Here is a 13,155-nt window from a genome sequence, read left to right as displayed (position 1 = left end):
ACCTGCTTTCTTCAAGGCAATGGACCCATAATAATGCTGCTGATGGTTGGTATGGGGATCACAATGAGGGCACATTCTGAACACTTCCTAATAGCCTCCTATGCTATTGGTGGTCCACTATGCACATTGCAATATTCATCAAGCTAGTTTAGTATGCTTTGTGAGGAGCTGTGGTATGATTTATGGCTATGAATAAGGAGCACTTAAAACTGTAATCTTGGAGATAGTACATAAGGATTGATTTTTGCTTTGGACTAACTGGATCGAGGATGGAAACCTTGACTTTGTCCTTAAGTTCGAATTGAACTTGGTGTACATGGAGCTTTGAAATTAACTTGAAAATGTCTTGGTTAGAGCACGTTCTGGGATCAATTTCTATTTACACTCCGATAAAATCTAAAAAGAGACAAATCACACCATGCTATTGATTGTTGTCACGAACTCTGAAATAAGATTAAGTTTGGCACACAAGGACAACGGAACTTGTGACCTTAAGAATTTTGAAGGGCCACAATAAATCAGTGCCTTTTAATTTTTAAACTTCACAAACTGTTCATCATAAACAGTACTTTTTTATATCAATACAATACATAAAATGAAAAAGTGGATATTTTCTTTGAATGTTTATTTCTGAGGGGGGTACAGTGAAAGACAAAGTTATCCGAGAGGGGCACAAATTTAACTAGGATTGCTTATAGCCCCCTTGTCCTCTACTCACCACCAGCTACAGGAAATTGAAGATGTTGCCTCATGCAATATTGTTGAGGACTGGGTCACAGTGAATAAAGAAATATTAAACATGTTTATGTGAGTGCAAAGTAAGTGTGTCTTACTGGGCACCCTCTGTGATCTTACGGTCAAAGGTGGTTCATAATAATGTATATAGAAATACTGTGTCCTTAATAGTGTTTTAAAAAATATCCCTTTGGGTGTATATGTTACATTGCTAACTCGAATACAGCAAACATTTTGTAGATGATATTCCGACAAAAAAAGTTTTGGTTTTGCATTGTGTGGGGGTTGTTTGTTTATTTGATAGTGTATGTGTTTATGACTATGCGCATGTGTGAGTGCAAACAAATGTGCGCAAAATATTCAGTGCTAGTCTGTACAGTACGAGGAAGTTTTAGAAGACAAAATGAAGAGCTGACTTATTTAACAAATACTAGAAAAAACACATATTCCAAAAACCTTAAGAATGTTTGATCTTTTAATTATTTTCATACAAAAAAATCACTAGACAGTTCCCTTGTCAACCCATGCTGGCATGAGGCCTAGACCAGAAGGAAATAGCTTTTATTGACCGCAGCGCGCACGCATACTTTGCTTTACTGCTGAGCTTTTAATCTTTTAATTCACTTGAACGATCGCGCTGCTGATCTTGAATACAGGCGCTTGCTTCTTACCTTTGCTACCTTGGGGGTGATAATTAGTATTAGATTCTGACCTCGCACAATAATTGTTCCTCACCCAGCATTTTGTGGGAATCAGGGCGATCTAGGTCTCGTTGTTCACCGCGTCACGGCGATTCAGGCCGCCATCTTGGGTGGGGGAAATCAGGTGGGTGCCGATTTACGGGCGCCATCTTTGTTGTGGGGCTAGAGGTTCCCTCGTAGGACTCCTGCGTTTACGGCTATTTTAGATGTATAGTTTTCAAGCGTGCAGCGCTGGCGCGCAGCGAACGTGCCGATGGCGCGCCGGAGGTGCCCCAGAGGTAAGCCCGTTTGCGCCCGATCGCGCACAGGTCGCAACCAGCGCCGGCAATGCTGATTCTTCTGCCTGTACCCGCCTAGTATATTCTAGAGATGAGCTCACTCGACTCGATCATCGCTCTAATCTGAGCGGTCAATCTGATTCCACTGCCAGTCGCTCGGAGACGCTGTCCTGCGGCTTGCTTAATGTTAGATCTCTTAGCAAGCATCATGTGGAAATTGCACTCCTCATCGAACTACATGAGCTTGATGTGCTATTCCTGACGGAGACCTGGACCAGAGCTGACAGTGTGGTGGAACTGGGCCTAGCCTGTCCCCCGGGTTATAAAATTAGGCATAACCCCCGTGTAGGGAATAGAGGTGGTGGTATAGGTTTCATTTTCAGGGACACACTGGACCTTTCTCAGTTGGAGATTAAGGAAGTCCCGGGTTTTGAACTGATAGGCTTTTCCTTAAAAGGTCAAGGAGGAGTCTTGCACTCAGGGCTGTTGTGTTACAGACCTCCTGGCAACGCTTTGTCAGCCTTACCTGAGCTGGTTGATCTCATTTATGATCTCTCCAATACTCATGCTAGGCTACTAGTTCTGGGGGATTTCAACTTGTGGCCTAATGGGCCCTCGGATTCATCTTATAGAGACCTGTGCCAGGCCTGCTGCAATATACACCTACAGCAGCAGGTGCTCTCCCAGACTCATTTAAAGGGTCATGTTCTAGATTTAGTTTTTGCGGATGATAATCAGGTTATGATTAGGGACATAATTCCCCAATGTTGGACGGACCATGCTCTTATTCTTTTCACCCTACTCCTTCCTGCTGACACTTTGAAGAGTGGCAACATGGGAGCTACTGCCAAACCTAATAGGCAATGGTCCAGGCTTTTGAAACATTCTAGCCTACCAATCCAGCTATCAGGGGGATTTACCTTGGGAGGAAATGTGGAAGAGAGCTATGCGAGCCTCTGCCAACAAATCACAGATTCTTTGGATAAAGTGGCCCCCTTGGTATTCCAAAGACCTCCTCCAGATGAAACTACGGGGTAAGCAGGAAAGAGCCTGGAGGAAACAGTATCTCGAGCCTGACAAAGTCTTCTTCAAACAGGCACACTTCTGGAATACAAAGCGCAAATCAAGTGCGCCAAAGCCAAGTTTCTTGAGGAGACGTTGACGCAGGCAGTGAATAAGTCTCAGACCCTGTTTAAAATCGTTAAGAACCTCTCTCATCCTGCCTGTGCCACTAATAACATCCGGTCTCCCAGTCCTTATGTGACTCCTTGGCAATGGCCTTTGAGGATAAGATTGCCACTATTTTGAGCAGCCTTTGTGATCCAGCTACTCCTCGCTCTCAGCCTCTGTCTGACTCGGCACCTTTATCTATCTCTGGGGCCTATGAGGAAGCCGGGAGGCAGGTACGGCTGGATAGTTTTCCTTCCCCTTCCTATGAGGATTTCTGCCTCTTGGCTAAAGGCGTGTCCTCGGGAACTCCCATGGACCCGTTGCCTCACAGACTTTGGAAGGAGTTCCATGAGGAACTCTTTCCCCCTCTCTATGCTATCTGCTGCAAGTCCCTTGGGACCGCCATGGTTCCCGAATGCTGGAAATAGGCTGTGGTCTCCCCTCTTCTGAAGAAGGCAACGTTGGACCCTACATGTTCGGCAAATTATCGGCCAATTTCGCTGCTTCCCTTTCCCATTAAGATCCTGGAGAAATTGGTTACCAAACATCTGTCCAGCTTCCTGGAAACCAATATCTGTCAGGACGTGGCCCAGTTTGGCTTCAGGCCAGCTCATGGCACTGAGTCCGCATTAGTGGTCGTCCTGGATGATCTTCGCTCGCGAGTCGACTCTGGTCGGGCGGCCTTTTTAGTGCTGCTCGATATGTCGGCCGCGTTTGATACAGTCAGTCACGCTATCCTCATTAGTAGACTGGAGGAAATCGGGGTGGCCGGCCTGGCTAGGGACTGGCTGGTTTCCTATCTTTATGATAGACACCAGGTAGTGGCCTTGCCGCCTTATAGATCTGGCATTAAAAAAGTGGGGCAAGGGGTGCCTCAGGGGTCGGCTATTACCCCTATTTTATTTAATCTTTATCTCCGCCCTCTGGTCAGGCTGATCAAATCCTTTGGTATTTCGGTCATCAATTATGCTGATGACACTCAGCTTATTTTTTCCTTTGAAGGTAGTGAAGCCGTGTCTCAGGAGACTTTCCATCGCTGCATGACAGCCACTGCGGACTGGCTGCGTCGAAACTCTCTTCAGTTTAACAGCTCTAAAACCGAGGTGCTGCATTGTTCCATGGATCGTACCCCTCGTCCTCTGCCGGCGGACTTTTGGCCCACTTCCTCCAAGGGTACAGTTGCGGCGGCAGAGTCTGCCCGTAACCTGGGAGTTATGTTTGGACCAAATTTACAGCTGGACGCGTTTGTAAATAAAACAGTCGCCACATGCATGATGCTGCTTCGCACGCTGCGCTAGATCCTTCCCATGCTTCCGGTTCAAGCCACACCAGAGGTAGTGCGCAGTATCATTTTAAGCAGGCTTGATTACTGCAACGCACTACTTCTGGGCGCTCCTGGCACCTTGATTGCTAAGCTGCAGCGAATACAGAACATGGCAGCCAAGTTGGCCCTTTCTCGGTTACGCTCTGCCTCCTCCTCCTCCTCTTAGCGCTAATAGATCTCCACTGGTTGTCTATCCACCAGCGCATTTGTTTTAAAGCTTCTTGCATAGTTTTTAGGGCCCTTCATGGTCAGGGGCCTGTCCCGCTGCAAGAGCTTTTTTCTTGGTACATGCCAGCCAGACCTCTGCGATCTTCGTTGGCATGTTTGGCGGCAGTCCCTAGAATTCAGAGGATTCGGATGGGAGGTCGTTCCTTTGGATTTACTGCGGCCAAACTTTGGAACTCCTTACCTTTGTTCTTAAGGAGCGCTGGGGAACTTAGCTCCTTTAAAAAAGGATTGAAATCCCACCTTTTTCCTAGGGCAGTTTAACATCGTGAGAGTGTAACATCGTGTATGGTCTAGAAGAGTCAAAGCGCAAGGATACCCTTTGGGTGACAGTCAGCGCTATAAAAATATGCGATACTACTACTACTACAAGTAAACAGAAGCAAATATTGTGAAAAGCAACAGTTTTACCTTTCTTCCGCGTAATGTTTCTTGGTGCTGTACAATTGATGTCTTTGTTTTGGACTATAGACACTATATATCCAACGAGTTTGAGAACATCAGCTTCCAAGATGTTAGAGTAGTGGAGATCCCGGATCATCACCTGCCAGTACAACTTGAAGCGGCCATTGAAAGCTGGATGGGAAATGAAGAACACCTCGGTGTAAATTTATATCAAGCCATGAATTTGAGTGACTTAAGAGCCTAAACTCATCCAAAGAGAATTTTCTGCATAATCAGTGTATGAACTCCAACCATGAAATAGGACTCACACCTGACCACGATCAAGTTTTAATTATTCTAGTCATTCATTTTGCTAGGTGCTCATTTATTGAATGTAAATCAATGGATCCTTTATCCATTAAAAACCTTTGCATTGATAAATACAAGATCATTACATGTTAGAAACTAAGGGCCAGATGCATTAATACATTCATTGCAAAAACTGGACCAGTATGGAATTTTGCAAACTGACTTGTACACCAAAAGTTCGGTTCTCAAAATTCCAAATCGGAGTGAGTGAAAATCTGGCTTACCTTATTAATATTCATGAGGTATGCCTCAAATTGCGACTCAGCAAGGGTCAGCAGAGCACCATGCCTGTTATTGACTTAAAATAAAAAACACTACTTTTTTTTTAAGCAGCCAGTTTTTAAAACTTTTTTATTTTGAACAGCTGCCTACTCAGATGAAACCTTTTTCAACATTCAGCAACGTGGGAGGGATCCAAAGTGCACTTAAATACATTGTGACCAGAATTCCAGTTGCAAACCATTGATACACAGAATATACTGATTCGCAATTGGAAGAGACTCTTACCACACACCACTTCCAAATTGGAAATCGGTATCCATCTGCAACCTGTTTGACGAGTTGGCAAATGTTTACTGACTCCTAAAATTGGATTTTGTGCATTAGGAAACTCTATTTGGCAGTCGCAAAAGCTCTGAAAAGGCTAAAAGAACTGTAGTGCAGCCAACCATTGTCTGGCATGACTAACACTGACTAGACCTATATGTTTTTCTGCAGCATTAAACTGCTAGGAAATACATCAATTTCCATGTATTCCTGCTCATCTCTTACATCAAGATACAGTGTTTCGAATAGCAAATTCAAAAATTAGCAACTCTGTCAGCAGGCCAGTGCCTCTGAGAAGAAGGGTTGTAGCACTCACATGCCAGGCTCTGCTTGTCTGACTACCGGAGTCCTCCAGGTGTCTTAGTTATCCTGTCTGTCCTGTCATGAAACCTGCTGTTTCACAGTAGATCTGACAATAGACTGTATACACTCACACATAGGAAGCCATTATGAGCTGCACAGTACTGGAAGGGTGCAAGCTCTACAGCGTAATTAGTGTTATTTTACAGTAACATCCCACAAGTGTGGTGCAATTACAAGCTAAACCCCTTGTCTCGCGGAATAACCTGTGGACACAAAATTACCGTGTGGTATTTCTGGGGTTTTTGTGGTAAGTTATGCTTATTGCTTTCATGAATCCTGTCTATGTAATTTGTGTTATATGTTCTAGAATGTGGAGTCTTCTTGGCATTTCTGGTCAAGCTCCTGTTCTAGCCAGTCGTGGGTCCATTTACTAAGAATAAACTTTCTTTTAGATTTTATATACATTTCTTTGCATTCTTTAATATTGCCACACTACATTATTTGGCGACGATCCTGTGGCTACCTGCTTACTTTTAAGAAGTTACCCCTTAGAATAAACTTTCTTTTGGATTTTATATACATTTCTTTGTATTCTTTATTATTGCCACACTACAATTACCCACCCTATATTGAGGGTTTTAAGGCACACATTTAGCACCTGATGTCAGCAGCAGGTGGTAAATGTATGCAATGGTTTCTGTATAGGGCAGGGGTGCAGGTAGGCGCTAGGGACAGTATGGAAAGGAAGAAATAGTTCTGGCAAGGGCAACTATACCCTTGACTGAGAAAAAGGGTGGATGTGGCAAGGTTTTGGCGCCTGGCTGCTCTTGCTACTAAAGCCTCAAGCGATTTCTGCAGCCCAAATGTCCATCCTTTTAAATCAGGTCCTGTGTCAGTGGTGTAACAACACCCCCGCAGTCCCTGCGGTGTGGGGTGGGCCAGAGCTTTGGGGACCCTCTCTGGCAGGCTCCTGGACTGGGATCTTCGGACTGGGACAGCGTGGGAGGGGCCGGCATGTACTTTCCAGGGGAGCCCCCTCAGGTTTAGTTATGCCACTGTCCTGTACTCCAACACCAGGCAAAAACGGGTGTAAGAACACCCGGCAGTCATGAGCAGGCAGAGTGGAATTCTGTACAGGCATCTTCTAAGTCCAGATCAGGGCCATAATGGGGGACATGTAAGATTGACAAAACAATGCTCATAACATGCAGCGGCAGTCTGGCCTTTTGGGAAATCCTTAATATATCACGTCAGTTCACTGAAGACATATTACAGCTTTCACTGATATCAATCCAATAAAACATCAAATGCCTTTCATGACAGAAATACTAAAAGTATCAATGTTATTTCAACATTGCCTGCGACTGTATTCCATATTGTATCAATAAATCAAATATGAACTGTTTATATCTCTCCGGCACGTGCCCGACACACAGCACCACCTGCCTTTTGTGTATCTCTTTCAGCCCTAGATAAATGTGGCTCAGGCAGCTGGAGCTCCTGTGCGCTCGTGCCAAGGGCCAGGCAACTAATCATATTTATTGGCTTGTTTGTGGCTTGTTTGCTGATTGTGTTTTTGGGAGGACAGTGACAGGTCTGGCAGGTCATCATGAGTGTTAGGAGTATCCTGGGGCTCAACATGAAACAGATACTTGGCCCAGGAGATGATGGAGTCAAAAGGAAGCACGTGCACTGTGCAGACTCAGCAAAGGCACAGCATCTTTTCTGACCAGTGCATCCCAGACAGGCTACCCAGTTGTCTTACGTGATCGACAATATGAAGCATGCTGCCTGCAATCCCTTACATGAGTCTGTCCACTCTGGATTACCGAGATTGCCTACTTAGGCCCTAATTACGAGTATAGGCGGTATGTATTGTACCTGCTAAATAACGATAGCAATGGGTAGTTTATTTATCGAGGGCGATAAATACCACCTATTACAGGTTGTTGGGGAATAACATCCGGAATGTGGTGTTTAATGCACGAAATATGCAGGATATAGTAAATACTGTATGGGTTTCCCACGTTAAATTTTGGCAGATTTAAACTGCTGAAATGTATAAAGTTTGAGTTATGTAATCCATCCGATAATTATAGAATGTAATACAACTAATAACAACTCATAATTCCAACCCGTGCATATACGGGAATTCACCGTCAAACTCATAATCAGGCCATTAGTAAGCGTTTGCAGTCTCACTGTCATTTCAATAGGTAGAGTGCACTTGTAAAAACCTAGATCACGTATGAGTGGCTATCGATATTTATGGTTTATCTACTATGTGATTTTTCATATGCAAGCTTGACAAATCTAAATAGATAACGATAAGAAACCTTTGAACGATTCACATAAGTGGTCTCTTGCTTCCCTTGTAGGAATATGTAGATTTTAGTGTTGTCAGTCCTATAGGAGCTCTCTCCTCTACCTGTGCCAGAAAGTTCCAGCTGAGTAAGGGAGTCATTGTTATGTCCTATGAGCTAAATGAACTGACACTTATGAGTTCATTTTTTATTAGGAGAAAAGTGGAAATATAGGAGAGGAAGGTCATACGTTGTTGATTTCACTAGCCTTTCACTAGTATATGTGAGCAAAAGTTTTTTTTTTTACTAATCTTCAAGGCATTATGGGTAGGAGGAAAATGGTGAATCATTAATGCAACCACTCTATGGATTTCCCAGAGGCCTCAATTTATGCAAGAGTTGCATTTGCGTGGGGGTGGAATAAATTGCAAAAAATGTTCTCTCACGAAATAGCCGCAATCATCACGAAAAGTGGGAACAATTATGCATATTATGCAAAATACACTTGGTATTTTCCATGAAAAGTGAATTAAGAGCCTAAACTCACCCACAAGAATGTTCTGCATAGTCAGTGTATGAACTCCAACCCTGATATAGGAGTCATACCTATATCAGGTACAACGGTGATAAAAGTTTAATTATTCTAGTCATTTATGTTCCTAGTTACTCATTCATTGAATGTAATTAAATAAATACTTTATCCTTTAAGAACCAATGGCTTTATAATGATAAATATCAGATTACATGTTAGCAACTAGGGGCTAGATGTATTAATACATCCACTGCAAAAACTGGGCGCAATTTCTGACTGTATTTTTGTGACCTCTATGGAATTTTACAAACTGACCTTTACAGCAAGAGGTCGGTTCTCAAAATTCCAAATCGTAGTGGATGACAATATGGCTTACCTCATTATTATTCATGAGGTATCCATCAAATTGTAACTTGGCAAGGGTCAGCAGAGCACCATGCCTCTTATTGACTTAGAATAAAAGAGCATACTTTTTTTTAAAGGGAGGAGGCAAAAGACATTTTATTTTTTTAAAGCAGTCAGTTTAAAAAAAAAAAGAATTATTTTCAACCGCTGCCTACTCCCAGAAACCTGTTTCAACATTTACAAAAGAGAAGTGATTCAAAGTGCACATTTCAATCCTTTGTGACCAGAATTCCAGTTGCAAACCACTGATAAAATGAATGTACTCATTTGTAATTTAGAAGAGACACTTACAACACACTACTTCCAAATTGCGAAGTGGTATCCATTTAACAAGTTGGTACATGTTGACTGACTCCTAAAGTGAGATTTTGTGCATTAGAAAAATCTATTGTGCAGTCGCAAAAGCTCTTAGAAGGATAGAAGAACTGTAATAGAGCCAGCATTTGTCAGTCATATGACTAACACTGCCTAGACCTATTTGTTTTTCTGCGGCATTAAACTGCAGGTAAATACACCAATTTCCATGTATTCCTGCCTATCTTTTACATCAAGGTACAGTGTTCAGAATGGCAACTATAAAAATGGGCAACTTTGTCAGAAGGCCAGTACCTCTGAAAAGAAGGGCTGTAGCAGTCACATGCCAGGCTCTGCTTGTCTGCCCACCTGAGTGCTCCTGGCGCCTTAGTTATCCTGTCTGTCCTGTCATGCAACCTGCTGTTTCACAGAGGATCTGACAATAGACTGTATACACTCACAGAGAGTAAACCATTATGGCCTGCACAGTACTGGAAGGGTGCAAACCCTACAGATGTAATTACTGTTATTTTACAGTAACACCCCCCGCGGCGGTTGGCACAGGTAAACAGGGTGGAGCGGGGTAGGGGGCGGGATCGGGCTGGGAGGAGGGTGAAGTCGACCGACAATGGACTAGGTATAACTAAATAAATAAATAATACCTATTCCATTGTCTGTCGACTCCCTGCCCCACCCCACTGCGCTTACATGTGCCGGCCTCCACTGAACACCCCGCGTGTGCTGTGCAATTACAAGTTAAACCCCTTGTTTTGCAGAATAACTGTGTGGACACGAAATTACTGTCTGGTATTACCCACTCTTTATTGAGGGTTTTAAGGCACACATTTAGCCCCTGGTGTCAGAAGCAGGTGGTAAACGTATGCAATGGCTTCTGTGTAGGGCAGGGTGGCAGGTAAGGGTTAGGGACAGTTTGGAAAGGAAGAAATTGTTCTGGCAGGGGCGGCCATACGATTGACAGAGAAAACGTTGGGTGTGGCATGGTTCTGGAACCTGGTTGTTGTTGCAAATAAAGCCTCAAGCTATTTCAGGAGCCCAGATTCCCATCCCTTTAACCCCTTGCATGCTCGTGACGGAACCATTCCGTCACGAACGATGGTGGTGCTGTGCTGGTGACGGACTGCTTCCGTCACGGCACAGCCGCCGCGTCTGCGCGGCGCTGATTTCGCACCTGCGCTGAGCATTCTATTAGGCGGGCGGGGCCGTGACGGAACCATTCCGACACAAGCACTGCGCCACCGCGCCTCGTGACTGAGTGGTTCTGTCACGAGCATGGCGGTGCCGCGCGGCCCCCCTCCCCCCTAGCGCCACGGCGGAATTACCGCCGCGGCCAAGGGGTTAAATCAGGTCCCGTGGCAGTGGCGTAACAAAAGCCCCCCGTAGATGTGCGGTGTGGGGAGGGGGCTGAGCCCTGAGCTCGGAGGGCCCCCTCTGGCACTGGCAGGCCCCTGGCCTGAGATCTTCGGACTGCATGTACTTTGCAGGGGGGCTCTCAAGTTTCGTTAGGCCCCTGTCCTGTGTGCCAAAACCAGGATAAAACGGGTGCAAGAACATCCGGAGAGTCATGAGCAGGCAAAGTGGGGTTCAACACAGAAATCCTCTAAACCCAGATCAGGATCATAATGTGGGGCCTTTAAGTTTGACAAAACAATGCTTATAACAAGTAGAGGCAGTCTGACGTAGTGGGAAATCCTTAATACATCACGTCAGTTCACTGGAGTCAGGTTACAGCTTTCATTGATGTCAATCCAATAAAACTCCAAATGCCGTCCATGACAGACATACAGAAACTACCAATGTTATTTCCACATTGCCTGCAACTGTATTCCATATTGTATCAATAAATCAAATATGAACTGTTTATATCTCTCCAGTACGTGCCCGACACACAGCACCACCTGCCTTTTTGTGTATCTCTTTCAGCCCTAGATAAATGTGGCTCCGGCAGCTGGGGCTCCTGTGCGCTCGCGCCAAGGGCCAGGCAACTAATCATATTTATTGGCTTGTTTGTGGCTTGTTTGCTGATTGTGTTTTTGGGAGGACAGTGACAGGTCTGGCAGGTCATCATGAGTGTTAGGAGTATCCTGGGGCTAAACATGAAACAGATACTTGGCCCAGGAGATGATGGCGTCAAAAGGAAGCACGTGCAATGTGCAGATTCAGCAATGACACAGCATCTTTTCTGACCACTGCACACAGGCAGGCTATCCAATTGTTATTATATGATTAACAATATGGAGTCTCTCCACTTGGAATTACCGAGATTGCTTACTTAGGCCCCCTAATTACGAGCATAGGTGGTATTTATTGTACATGCTTAATAACGGTAGCATGGGGTAGGTTATTTATCGAGGTGATAAATACCACTTATTTCAGTTTGTTGGGGAATAACATGTGGATTTTGGTGTTTAATGCACTAAAGTATGCATGATACAGTAAATACGGTATGGTTTTCCCCCTGTTACATTTTGGCAGGTTTAACCTGCTGAAATGTAACGAAGATGGAGATATTTAACGCATCCAATAATTATAGAATGTGTTATATGCCTAACAGCTTGTATATTTCCAAACAATGTGTGAACAGGAATTCACCGCCCAACTCATAATCAGGCCATTGGTTGTCATTTGCAGTCTCACTGTCAGTTCACTAGGTGGAGTGCGCTTGTAAAAACCTAGATCACATATGAGTCTCTATAGATATGTATGGTTTATCTACTGTGTGATTTTTCACATGCAAGTATGCACATCAAAATCAATAACAATATGAAACTTTTGAACGATTAATATAATCTGCACTTCTAAGAATATGTACATTTTAGTGTTGTTAGACCTATAGGAGCTCCCTACTCTACGTGTGCCAGAAAGTTTCAACTATGTAACGGAGTAATTTTCATGACCTATGAGCTAAATGAACTGACACTTATGAGTTCATTTTTTATTAGGAAAAAAGTGGAAATACAGGAGAGGACAATGGCAGCTCCTCCGCTATAGCAGAGGACCGTCACGCTGCCTGCTGCGGGTGAAGCAGGCACACACATTAAAAAAATGGTAAAAAGTTCTATTTTTTTAATGTTTCCCAGGCTCACGCTGTTGAAGCGCGAGGGCCGGGGGCCCGGGTGATTAGTGTAATTGCACTATTTCTTTAGCCCCAGCTGACCAAACTCACATGCGCACTTCAGAGCCTGCAATTCCAAGGCTGAAAAACAGCCTAGGGACTGCAGCCGCATCCCCCAGCCTCAAAATGAATGCTGGGCTAGCCTGCTCCAGCCAGGATTGGTTTGTTTCACATTGTACAAGAGAGGAAGTCCTTCCCAGTCATTGCTGATGGAGGAGAGCGCCAGGAAGAGAGAGACAGCAGCCTGACCAGGGCCGGACTGGGAACTACAAACGGCCCTGGCAAAGTGCTCGGCTGGCTCCCCCTCCCCACTCGGGGGTGTTGGAGGTGCCGCCGAGCTCTTTGCCGGGGCCGGTTTTCAGCCAATTTTGTTACAGGGACGATTTTGCAGCTATGAAAAACCGGCCCCCACCCGTGTGGCGCACCGGGGGAATGCCCGGTGCCCGCTACCTC

The 13,155-nt window shown here is 44.6% G+C and overlaps 1 protein-coding gene across 2 annotated transcripts in view; it reads right to left on the bottom strand.

Moving 5' to 3' along the window:
• TMEM121 (transmembrane protein 121) overlaps positions 1-13,155 on the bottom strand; it is a 657,309-nt gene that overhangs the window by 242,336 nt on the left and 401,818 nt on the right. Inside the window, exon 1 of one of the 2 annotated variants that reach the window (XM_078662003.1) lies at positions 4,845-4,983. The exons of the other annotated variant lie outside the window; for it this stretch is intronic. The gene's annotated coding sequence lies outside the window, so the exon portion shown is untranslated. Of the gene's footprint in view, positions 1-4,844; positions 4,984-13,155 lie in introns of those variants that run through there. 2 annotated transcript variants of the gene reach the window in all.

The sequence above is a fragment of the Lissotriton helveticus genome, chromosome 9 (assembly GCF_964261635.1).
Source record: "Lissotriton helveticus chromosome 9, aLisHel1.1, whole genome shotgun sequence".
Taxonomy (NCBI): domain Eukaryota; kingdom Metazoa; phylum Chordata; class Amphibia; order Caudata; family Salamandridae; genus Lissotriton; species Lissotriton helveticus.
The sequence above is the reverse complement of the archived record's forward strand: the minus strand, read 5'-3'. Positions and strand labels throughout refer to the sequence as shown.